The sequence below is a fragment of the Carettochelys insculpta genome, chromosome 30, assembly GCF_033958435.1.
Source record: "Carettochelys insculpta isolate YL-2023 chromosome 30, ASM3395843v1, whole genome shotgun sequence".
NCBI classification, from domain to species: domain Eukaryota; kingdom Metazoa; phylum Chordata; order Testudines; family Carettochelyidae; genus Carettochelys; species Carettochelys insculpta.
Window position 1 is genome coordinate 14,588,675 of NC_134166.1, and position 10,354 is coordinate 14,599,028.

Below are 10,354 nucleotides of genomic sequence, written 5' to 3' on the forward strand. Positions count from 1 at the left end.
GGGGGTGGTGGTTTGGATGGTAGTTGTGGTGGTGGGGGTTTCCGAAGAAGTGGTCGTGGCAATTGGAGCAGGAGTCGTGGAGGTGGTTTCTTGGGTGGTAGGTGTGGAGGTGGTGGTTTGGATTGTAGTGGGGGTGGTAGTTTCTGTGGTGGTCGGTGTGGAGGTGGTAGGTGTGGAGGTGGTGGTTTGGATTGTAGTGGGGGTGATAGTTTCTTGGGTTGTCGGTGTGGAGGTGGTGGTTTGGATTGTAGTGAGGGTGGTAGTTTCTGGGGTTGTAGGTGTGGGGGTGGTGGTTTGGATGGTAGTTGTGGTGGTGGGGGTTTCCGGAGAAGTGGTCGTGGTAATTGGAGCAGGAGTCGTGGAGGTGGTTTCTGGGGTGGTAGGTGTGGAGGTGGTGGTTTGGATTGTAGTGGGGGTGGTAGTTTCTGTGGTGGTCGGTGTGGACGTGGTCAGTGTGGACGTGGTGGTTTGGATTGTAGTGGGGGTGGTAGTTTCTGTGGTGGTCAGTGTGGAGGTGGTGGTTTGGATTGTAGTGGCGGTGGTAGTTTCTGGGGTTGTAGGTGTGGGGGTGGTGGTTTGGACTGTAGTGGGGGTGATAGTTTCTGTGGTGGTCGGTGTGGAGGTGGTCGGTGTGGAGGTGGTCGGTGTGGAGGTGGTGGTTTGGATTGTAGTGGGGGTGGTAGTTTCTTGGGTTGTAGGTGTGGAGGTGGTGGTTTGGATTGTAGTGGGGGTGGTAGTTTCTGGGAATGTAGGTGTGGGGGTGGTGGTTTGGATGGTAGTTGTGGTGGTGGGGGTTTCCGAAGAAGTGGTCGTGGCAATTGGAGCAGGAGTCGTGGAGGTGGTTTCTTGGGTGGTAGGTGTGGAGGTGGTGGTTTGGATTGTAGTGGGGGTGGTAGTTTCTGTGGTGGTCGGTGTGGAGGTGGTAGGTGTGGAGGTGGTGGTTTGGATTGTAGTGAGGGTGATAGTTTCTTGGGTTGTCGGTGTGGAGGTGGTGGTTTGGATTGTAGTGAGGGTGGTAGTTTCTGGGGTTGTAGGTGTGGGGGTGGTGGTTTGGATGGTAGTTGTGGTGGTGGGGGTTTCCGGAGAAGTGGTCGTGGTAATTGGAGCAGGAGTCGTGGAGGTGGTTTCTGGGATGGTAGGTGTGGAGGTGGTGGTTTGGATTGTAGTGGGGGTGATAGTTTCTGTGGTGGTCGGTGTGGACGTGGTCGGTGTGGACGTGGTGGTTTGGATTGTAGTGGGGGTGGTAGTTTCTGTGGTGGTCAGTGTGGAGGTGGTGGTTTGGATTGTAGTGGCGGTGGTAGTTTCTGGGGTTGTAGGTGTGGGGGTGGTGGTTTGGATTGTAGTGGAGGTGGTAGCTTCTGTGGTGGTAGGTGTGGAGATGGTGGTTTGGATTGTAGTTGTGGTGGTGGGGGTTTCCAGAGAAGTGGTTGTGGTAATTGGAGCAGGAGTCGTGGAGGTGGTTTCCAGGGTGGTAGGTGTGGAGGTGGTGGTTTGGATTGTAGTGGGGGTGGTAGTTTCTGTGGTGGTCAGTGTGGAGGTGGTGGTTTGGAGTGTAGTGGGGGTGGTAGTTTCTGTGGTGGTAGGTGTGGAGGTCGTGGTTTGGACTGTAGTGGGGGTGATAGTTTCTGTGGTGGTCGGTGTGGAGGTGGTCGGTGTGGAGGTGGTGGTTTGGATTGTAGTGGGGGTGGTAGTTTCTTGGGTTGTAGGTGTGGAGGTGGTGGTTTGGACTGTAGTGGGGGTGGTAGTTTCTGGGAATGTAGGTGTGGGGGTGGTGGTTTGGATGGTAGTTGTGGTGGTGGGGGTTTCCGAAGAAGTGGTCGTGGCAATTGGAGCAGGAGTCGTGGAGGTGGTTTCTTGGGTGGTAGGTGTGGAGGTGGTGGTTTGGATTGTAGTGGGGGTCGTAGTTTCTGTGGTGGTCGGTGTGGAGGTGGTAGGTGTGGAGGTGGTGGTTTGGATTGTAGTGGGGGTGATAGTTTCTTGGGTTGTAGGTGTGGAGGTGGTGGTTTGGATTGTAGTGAGGGTGGTAGTTTCTGGGGTTGTAGGTGTGGGGGTGGTGGTTTGGATGGTAGTTGTGGTGGTGGGGGTTTCCGGAGAAGTGGTCGTGGTAATTGGAGCAGGAGTCGTGGAGGTGGTTTCTGGGGTGGTAGGTGTGGAGGTGGTGGTTTGGATTGTAGTGGGGGTGGTAGTTTCTGTGGTGGTCGGTGTGGACGTGGTCAGTGTGGACGTGGTGGTTTGGATTGTAGTGGGGGTGGTAGTTTCTGTGGTGGTCAGTGTGGAGGTGGTGGTTTGGATTGTAGTGGCGGTGGTAGTTTCTGGGGTTGTAGGTGTGGGGGTGGTGGTTTGGACTGTAGTGGGGGTGATAGTTTCTGTGGTGGTCGGTGTGGAGGTGGTCGGTGTGGAGGTGGTCGGTGTGGAGGTGGTGGTTTGGATTGTAGTGGGGGTGGTAGTTTCTTGGGTTGTAGGTGTGGAGGTGGTGGTTTGGATTGTAGTGGGGGTGGTAGTTTCTGGGAATGTAGGTGTGGGGGTGGTGGTTTGGATGGTAGTTGTGGTGGTGGGGGTTTCCGAAGAAGTGGTCGTGGCAATTGGAGCAGGAGTCGTGGAGGTGGTTTCTTGGGTGGTAGGTGTGGAGGTGGTGGTTTGGATTGTAGTGGGGGTGGTAGTTTCTGTGGTGGTCGGTGTGGAGGTGGTAGGTGTGGAGGTGGTGGTTTGGATTGTAGTGGGGGTGATAGTTTCTTGGGTTGTCGGTGTGGAGGTGGTGGTTTGGATTGTAGTGAGGGTGGTAGTTTCTGGGGTTGTAGGTGTGGGGGTGGTGGTTTGGATGGTAGTTGTGGTGGTGGGGGTTTCCGGAGAAGTGGTCGTGGTAATTGGAGCAGGAGTCGTGGAGGTGGTTTCTGGGATGGTAGGTGTGGAGGTGGTGGTTTGGATTGTAGTGGGGGTGGTAGTTTCTGTGGTGGTCGGTGTGGACGTGGTCGGTGTGGACGTGGTGGTTTGGATTGTAGTGGGGGTGGTAGTTTCTGTGGTGGTCAGTGTGGAGGTGGTGGTTTGGATTGTAGTGGCGGTGGTAGTTTCTGGGGTTGTAGGTGTGGGGGTGGTGGTTTGGATTGTAGTGGAGGTGGTAGCTTCTGTGGTGGTAGGTGTGGAGATGGTGGTTTGGATGGTAGTTGTGGTGGTGGGGGTTTCCAGAGAAGTGGTTGTGGTAATTGGAGCAGGAGTCGTGGAGGTGGTTTCCAGGGTGGTAGGTGTGGAGGTGGTGGTTTGGATTGTAGTGGGGGTGGTAGTTTCTGTGGTGGTCAGTGTGGAGGTGGTGGTTTGGATTGTAGTGGGGGTGGTAGTTTCTGTGGTGGTAGGTGTGGAGGTAGTGGTTTGGACTGTAGTGGTGGTGGGGGGTGTTTCTGGAGAAGTGGCCACAATGGTTGGAGCAGGAGTCGTGGAGGTGGTTTCCGGGATGGTAGGTGTGGAAGTGGTGGTTTGTATTGTAGTAGTGGTGGTGGGGGTTTCAGTGGAAATGGTAGTGGTGGATGGAGTGGGAGTGGTGGTTTTAGTAGAAGTTGTGGGGGTTGTTGTGTTTTTATTGCTGGGGGTGTTTGAGGCTTTAACCTGGGGTGTAGTGGTTTTTGCTTGGGTTTCGTTGCTTCTCTCAGCTTCGTTGATGGCTATTCTCTCAGCAGGAACAGACATTCCCACAACAAATTCGTACGTGTGTACCGCCGACATCAGGATGGTTCCTGATTTAATCTCTCTTGTAGACTCAGATGCACAGCCTTTTCCTTCAAATTGCCGTCGAGAGGAACCTGGTGTAGAAAGCGAGCCTGTTCTTAGGGTGAGTAGCCCTGGCTCCTTTCTGCCCCCCATCACCTTGGTCTTTATACTCCTGAGGTTCTCCTTCTCTGCCTCCTCTTCCCCCCTGCCTGGGGGCCCCCTTCACCACTGCACCTGGCTATGGCAGGTGGCTGTTGCCCTCTTGACTACCCCACACCTCTAGCTACAGCTCCACACACGTGACTGAAGCTGGAGTTTGGAGTGGGGCTCTGCCCAGGTCAGTTCCTTCTGCAGTACAAAGTACCACGTCAGATCACGCCTGGTCTCACTGTCCCTGGCAGCCCTGACAGCTCGGTTTGTTTTATGAACAGCACAAAGCGCCAGGAGTCCTGGGCACACACTTGCAACAGCAGCTTCTGTACTGAGCACCAGCTCTGCATTAAAGTTGAAACTGGTGGGGCTTAGTGGTTAGAGTAGTGGGAGGTGGGAGCCTGGACTTCTGGGTCCTCCCCCCAGCTCTGCATCATGGGCATAACCATCCTTTCCATGGCAAATACCTTACTGCCTTAACTCCTGGATCCAGGTGGCATTTCCCAGGAGGGGCAGTTGGGCTGAAAGGAAAGAACTTCCTACTTCCTCTCTCCTTCCCTCTGGCGATAACCCCTGTTGGCTGCCCCATGCCACCCAAGGGCTCAGCAGTGACTTTAGGCTTCACCAGCTCTCTGGGGAGCTTCTGGGGCATGAAATTCCCGGGATATCTCCCACACTGCAGCCAGCTGGTAGAATTTACCTTTGTACAGGAAGCCAGTGAAATCCAGGCAGTAGGTTTCTTTCCCTCTACAAAGGATGATTCGGCTGTTGCAAGGCTGGAAGTCCGTAGCAAAGCAGGTCGGGCACTGCAGCCCATTCAAGGTGGTGTTGTTGGGCACTGAGAACCAAGACAGAGAGATCGTGACAGGGTGGGTTAAACGTCGTTCAGACTGAAGGATGGGCCTTGAATTGCCTGAGCATGTGTGACTCCTCCCTGCAGCCGAGCAGCATCTCTCCGGCTGTCTGGGACAGACCTCAGATCAATTCTACATCCCAGCTACTCTGACTTTGGAAAAAGATAGGGAAGATTAGATCTGAGCCTATCCCAGCCCCATCCAACCCCCGACATGCAGCCCTCCCCTGTCTGATTTCAAATGGGCCCCAAATGTTCTCACCCTGTTCGTAAACCCACCAGCTACAGATACATCAGTGGAAACAGAAATGACATTTGGATAAATGGAGTTTGGGGGCTGTAAAGGGTGGAGTTGGTGACAAATACAATTGTGATGGAGCTTGTCCCCATCAACAATTCAATTGTAACAAGTGGGCTGGGGATGTAAGAGTTGCTGGGGTGTTAATCTACCCCGAATCAGCCTGTCCATGTATACCCTGCTAAGATGTGAACCATTAGTCAATGTGCTTTGAGCTAGTGCCTTTCTAAAGTTCTCTAATGACCTATTCGTATGCACCAGCCACAAGCGCTAGACGGCTAGAGTCACACTAATTATACATAAGGACGGGCCATTAAATAGGGACAACAAAAAAGCGATCCGTAACGTACCTTCAGGTACATCCTTGTTGCACTTGTTTGCGTTGTTGCATCGAATGATGTTGATCCTCAGGTACTGGTCATCCCCAAATGTGAAAGAGACGGGGTCTTTGATGGCGCTTTTATACTTGCTCAGACATTGCTTCTGGAAGAACCTGTTCTTCTTCCCATCTGTCAAATACAGAAAGCCAGGAAAGAGAATGTGAACAACTGATGGGCTAAGGGTGGTCCTGGAGGATTCTCTGCCAAGACCTATTCTTGCCCATACATAGAACCAGCAGTTTCATAGGGCACTAAAAAATGTAGGGCACCACTGGGTCTTGATATCCACCTATCTCCCTCTTCCTATCCCTGTTCTGTGGCTCGGCTTCTCCTGGAGACGATCTACCTAACTTACAAGTGGAAAAAGCCAGCCAGGCCTATTAGCAGAACCGGTGAAAGCGCCATTCAGGTCATAATGAAACCATCTAACAGGCATTTGCCAACTCCTGTGAATTTCTGAATTTACTGTGTTACTTCTCAGGACCTTTGTTTAAAAATTGCTTTAAAATTTCACGAGTGCGTTGTTGAAGGCTATAAAATCACATCCCTAAATAATCATAATTCTCTGCTCCCTCCCACCCACCTGCCATTGGACACAGGGGCACCAGTTTAATAGTACTGTCTCGGACCCCATAAACCCACAGAACAGCCCTAGCTGGCCTAATGCTGGGGCGTGCAGTTCAGGAAATTAGAGCACAAGCTGGACCTATGCTCCCCCCCAAATCATGTGAGCCAGGCTGAAGTTCAAGGGTTTGTCTGTGGAGAGTAGGGGACAGTAGGTCTGTCAGAGCAAAACCTCAACTCACAGCTCAAGTTAATTGCAGTGACGCCAGAGCCTGAGTTTGGGTGGGAGTTGGAATAAACCCATCTGTAACTCTGCTGGGAAAATTTCCTGAGTGTGGTCAGTGAGAGGTAGCCAGGCAAGCAGGCACATCCTGACCTAGGTGGTAGATAGACAGACAGGTAGGTAGATACTGACAGAGGATGTTAAAGCGGATAGTGCTCTATGCACCATTCTTGCAGGGTAAACAGAAGCAGCCGCTAAATCTCTTCAATTAAATGGAAGGTGGAACAAACACGGGGTCTGTCACTCAGGTTTTTAATTCCAAAAGCCAAACTTTAGAAATGAAGGGAACCAGTGATATCTGCTGGTGGGAGGAGCTTGGGGAGTTGATCATGGAGAAGATTTTGGTACCTCTTAAAGTCAAAATGATCTTGAACTTACATCCCAAGCATGGCAAAAACATGCAAAGAAGGTCGACAGCCCTGGACAAGTGACTGACGGCTTCAGACAGGATTTTGGGAGCAAGCCGGCAGTGCACGAGGGAGCTCATGACCCATCTCCTCTTTATCACAGTTCAGACAGTGTGATTATACCTAAGGGGGTTTCACTTGTTTCGAGGCAGCTGCCTTTTGTGGAGCGGAACCCTTAGTGAATGAAATTCAATAAATAAAGTCCCAGGGGAAATCCTGGCCCCACTGAAGTCAGTGGGAGATTTGCAACTGGCTGCAATGGGGCCCAGATTCCAAACTTCCCTGCCTTCCAGTTGCTACATCAGATGCTGTAATGTTGCCTGAATCAATCTAGCTCTGAGCAGAGGCTGAGTGCGCTGTGCTGAGTGACAGTGCTTTAGCGAGGGCCTGTGCTGGGGCTGCCTTTGGTAGAGGATGGTGATAGATGCCGGGTGAGATGCGCCTGCTTTGAAGGCAATGCCACTTACCCACTGAACTTTCTTCTGCCACAGAGATGCAGCTTCCTGTCTCCTTGTCCTCTTGGCAGGTCCCTGGAGCCATATTGCAGTCCTTCGTTCGGCCTAAGCACACGTTGCATGTCAGGGTCCTCGCTGGAGAAAGAAGAACAAGTGTTTCTTCTTACTGCGGGGTAACAATGTGAGCTCTGACACATCCCTTAGCCCTAGTCTTTCCCTCTGCTGAGGAGTTAATGGACCCCATTGCCTCTGGGACGCTCTGCAATTGAACAATTTCAGCCCCAGGGCCAGCAGTGCCCAAGGTAGTGGTTGTGGTGATTAGTGGAGGTCCCAGACAACCGGAAAAAACCAAATGTAGTAGTACCCATCTTTAAAAAAGAGAAGAAGGAGGATCCAGGGAGCTACCAACCAGTCAGTCTCAACTCAGTCCCTGGAAAAATCACGGAGTAAGTGTAGTACCCAGAGGCACTGAGACCTCATCTGGGGTGAGTGAAGTCTCTGCTCTACAGCCTTGACTGAGAGCCAGCTGGCCTTTAGCTTGTGTGGTAAAGTGCAGGACTATAGACCCTATGCTTGCAGGTTCTATCGCTGGGGCTGGCAACCTGGGTCTGTTGGCATTACAGAGGTACTCAGGGAATCCCTTTGGAAATAGTTGGAGGAGGGGAAGATGATCAAGAACCATCCATATGGATTCACCAAAGAGAAGTCATGCCTGGCCAGACTGATTACCCTCTCTGATGAGATAACTGGCTCTTCGAACACAAGGAAGAAGTGGAGATTTCCATACGTATCAGAGGGGTAGCCATGTTAGTCTGTATTGGCAAAAACAAGAAGTCCTGTGGCATCTTATCATAGAATTCAAGGGCTGCAAGGGACCTTGGGAGGTCATTCAGTCAGTTCCCTGCCTAAAGCAGGATCAACCCCAACTAAATTGTCCCAGCCAGGACTTTGTCAAGCCAGGCCTTAAAAAACTCTAGGGATGGAGATTCCACCACCTCTCTAGGCAACACATTCCAGTGCTTCACCACCCTCCTGGGGAAATAGCTTTTCCTAATATCCAACCTACACCTCCCCCTCTGTAACTTCAGACCATTGCTCCTTGTTCTGCCATCTGTCACCACTGACAACAGTTTCTCACCCTCCTCTTTAGAGCTCCCCTTCAGGAAGTTGAAGGCTGCTATCAAATCACCCTCAGTCTTCCCTTCTGCAAACCAAATAAACCCACATCTCTCAGCCTCTCCTCATAGGCCTTGTGCTCCAGCTCCTTAGTCATTTTTGTTGCCCTCCACTGAACCTGCTCCAGCACAGCCACATCCTTTCTGTACTGGAGCGCCCAGAACTGGATGCAGTACTCCAGATGTGGCCTCACCAGTGCTGAACAGAGGAGAATAATAACCGCACACGAAGCGGGCAGGAGGCTGCAGACAGGGGAGTTTAAGAGGGAGAGCAAGCGAGCCACTGCTGAAGAGGCTACCAGGTGAGAGCTTCTGGGGGGAGTGAGTGTGCTTGACATTTTGAATTGTGATCTGATTTCAGGTGGGTGCTTTCAGTTTCAGTTTCTGCGGGCGGTTGGGACTGAGTGCCTGACTTTGTTCCCTCGATTGCCTTTGATCAGCCTCAGGATCAACCTTCCCCTGTGTGACTAACCAGGGATTAGGCCTGACCTACGCCAGCAGGCTTTCAAAAGGCAGAGGCAGAGTGACCAGGGGCAATAAGCCGACAGGGGGCTGCAGACAGGGGAGTTTGGGAGGGAGTTTAACAGAAGGAGGCCTACAATGGTCAGGAAGACCCGCAACACCTGTGCCAGCACTGCTTCTGTCTCCTCCGCCTGTGCCTGTAGCCCGACAGACAGCCTGACCATGGGTGCCTCTACCCAGATCCTGCTGTGGTTTTGCAGGGGCTGTGGCTTGCAATTCCCAGTTACTGATATCCCAGCTGGGGGGGACCATCCAATATGAAAGGTGTCTGCTGGTGGAATCTCTCAGGCAGCAGGCGGAAGAGCTGCAGGAGGAGGTGGCGGCTGAGGAGGATCCGAATCCACTAGCAATTCCTGGACGCTATTCATGTGGAGACAGCCGAGGTAGCCGTCCCAGTACACAGGACTGCTGACCCACCCCTGGTGGAGGAGGAGATGGCTCAGGGTGGACACGGGCAGCTGGTTACTTCTGGCAGCAGGCAGTGCTCCACCCCTGCTCCCAAACCTCCCACTCTGGTCCTAGGAAACCGTTATGCTGTACTTGATACAGGAGACAAAGCATCACCCCCTACAGCAGAGGAGGAGCTTCGTACCCCCACGGCTGGCAGGTCAGCTGCCACCACTGCGAGGAGGAAACGTAGAGTGGTGGTGGTCGGCGATTCTCTTCTGAGGGGGACAGAGGCGCCCCTCTGTCGCCCTGACATTTCATCTCAGGAGATATGCTGCCTGCCGGGGGCCCGTATCCGAGACGTTATGGAGGTGTTGTCGAGGATCATCCGGCCCTCTGACTACTATCCCCTGCTACTCACCCATGTGGGCACTAACGATACCGCGAGGTGTGACACTGAGCAGGTCACGAGTGACTACAGGGCTCTGGGAGTGCGGGTGAGGGAGTTTGAGGCGCAGGTGGTTTTCTCTTCAAACCTTCCTGTCAAAGGCAGGGGCCCAGGCAGAGACAGGTGCATCCTGGAGGTGAATGCCTGGCCGTATAAATGGTGTCCCTGGGAAGGCTTTGGCTTCCTCAACCACAGGATGCTATTCCAGGAAGGACTGCTGGGCAGAGATGGCATTCATCTTTCGAGGAGAGACAAGACCCTTTTTGGATATGGACTGGCTAATCCAGTGAGGAGGGCTTTAAACTAGGTTCGACGGGGAAAGAAGCCCACAGGTGAGTTGAGAACATGGAGGCCTGAGAGATAGGTTGGAAATGGGAGAAGTGCGGGCTATAATGGCAGAGTAAAAGGAGGGTCAGGGCAAAACTGGGAGGCAAGAGCAAATCAATCTCTTTGTTGCCTGTATACAAATGGAAGAAGTGTGGGTACTAAGCAGGAAGAAATGGAAGTGCTAATAAATAAATATGACATTGTTGGCATCACAGAAACTTGGTGGGATAATCCACATTATCCCTTTTTCTCCCTTTTTCTGGGACCCCTTTTTCTGGCCCTACCTTTTTCTGGGACCCCACTCTTTAAATACCCCTCTGAAACCACCACCTCCACACTCATGCATCTGATGAAGTGGGTCTTTGCCCACGAAAGCTTATGTTCCAAAAAATCTGTTAGTTTATAA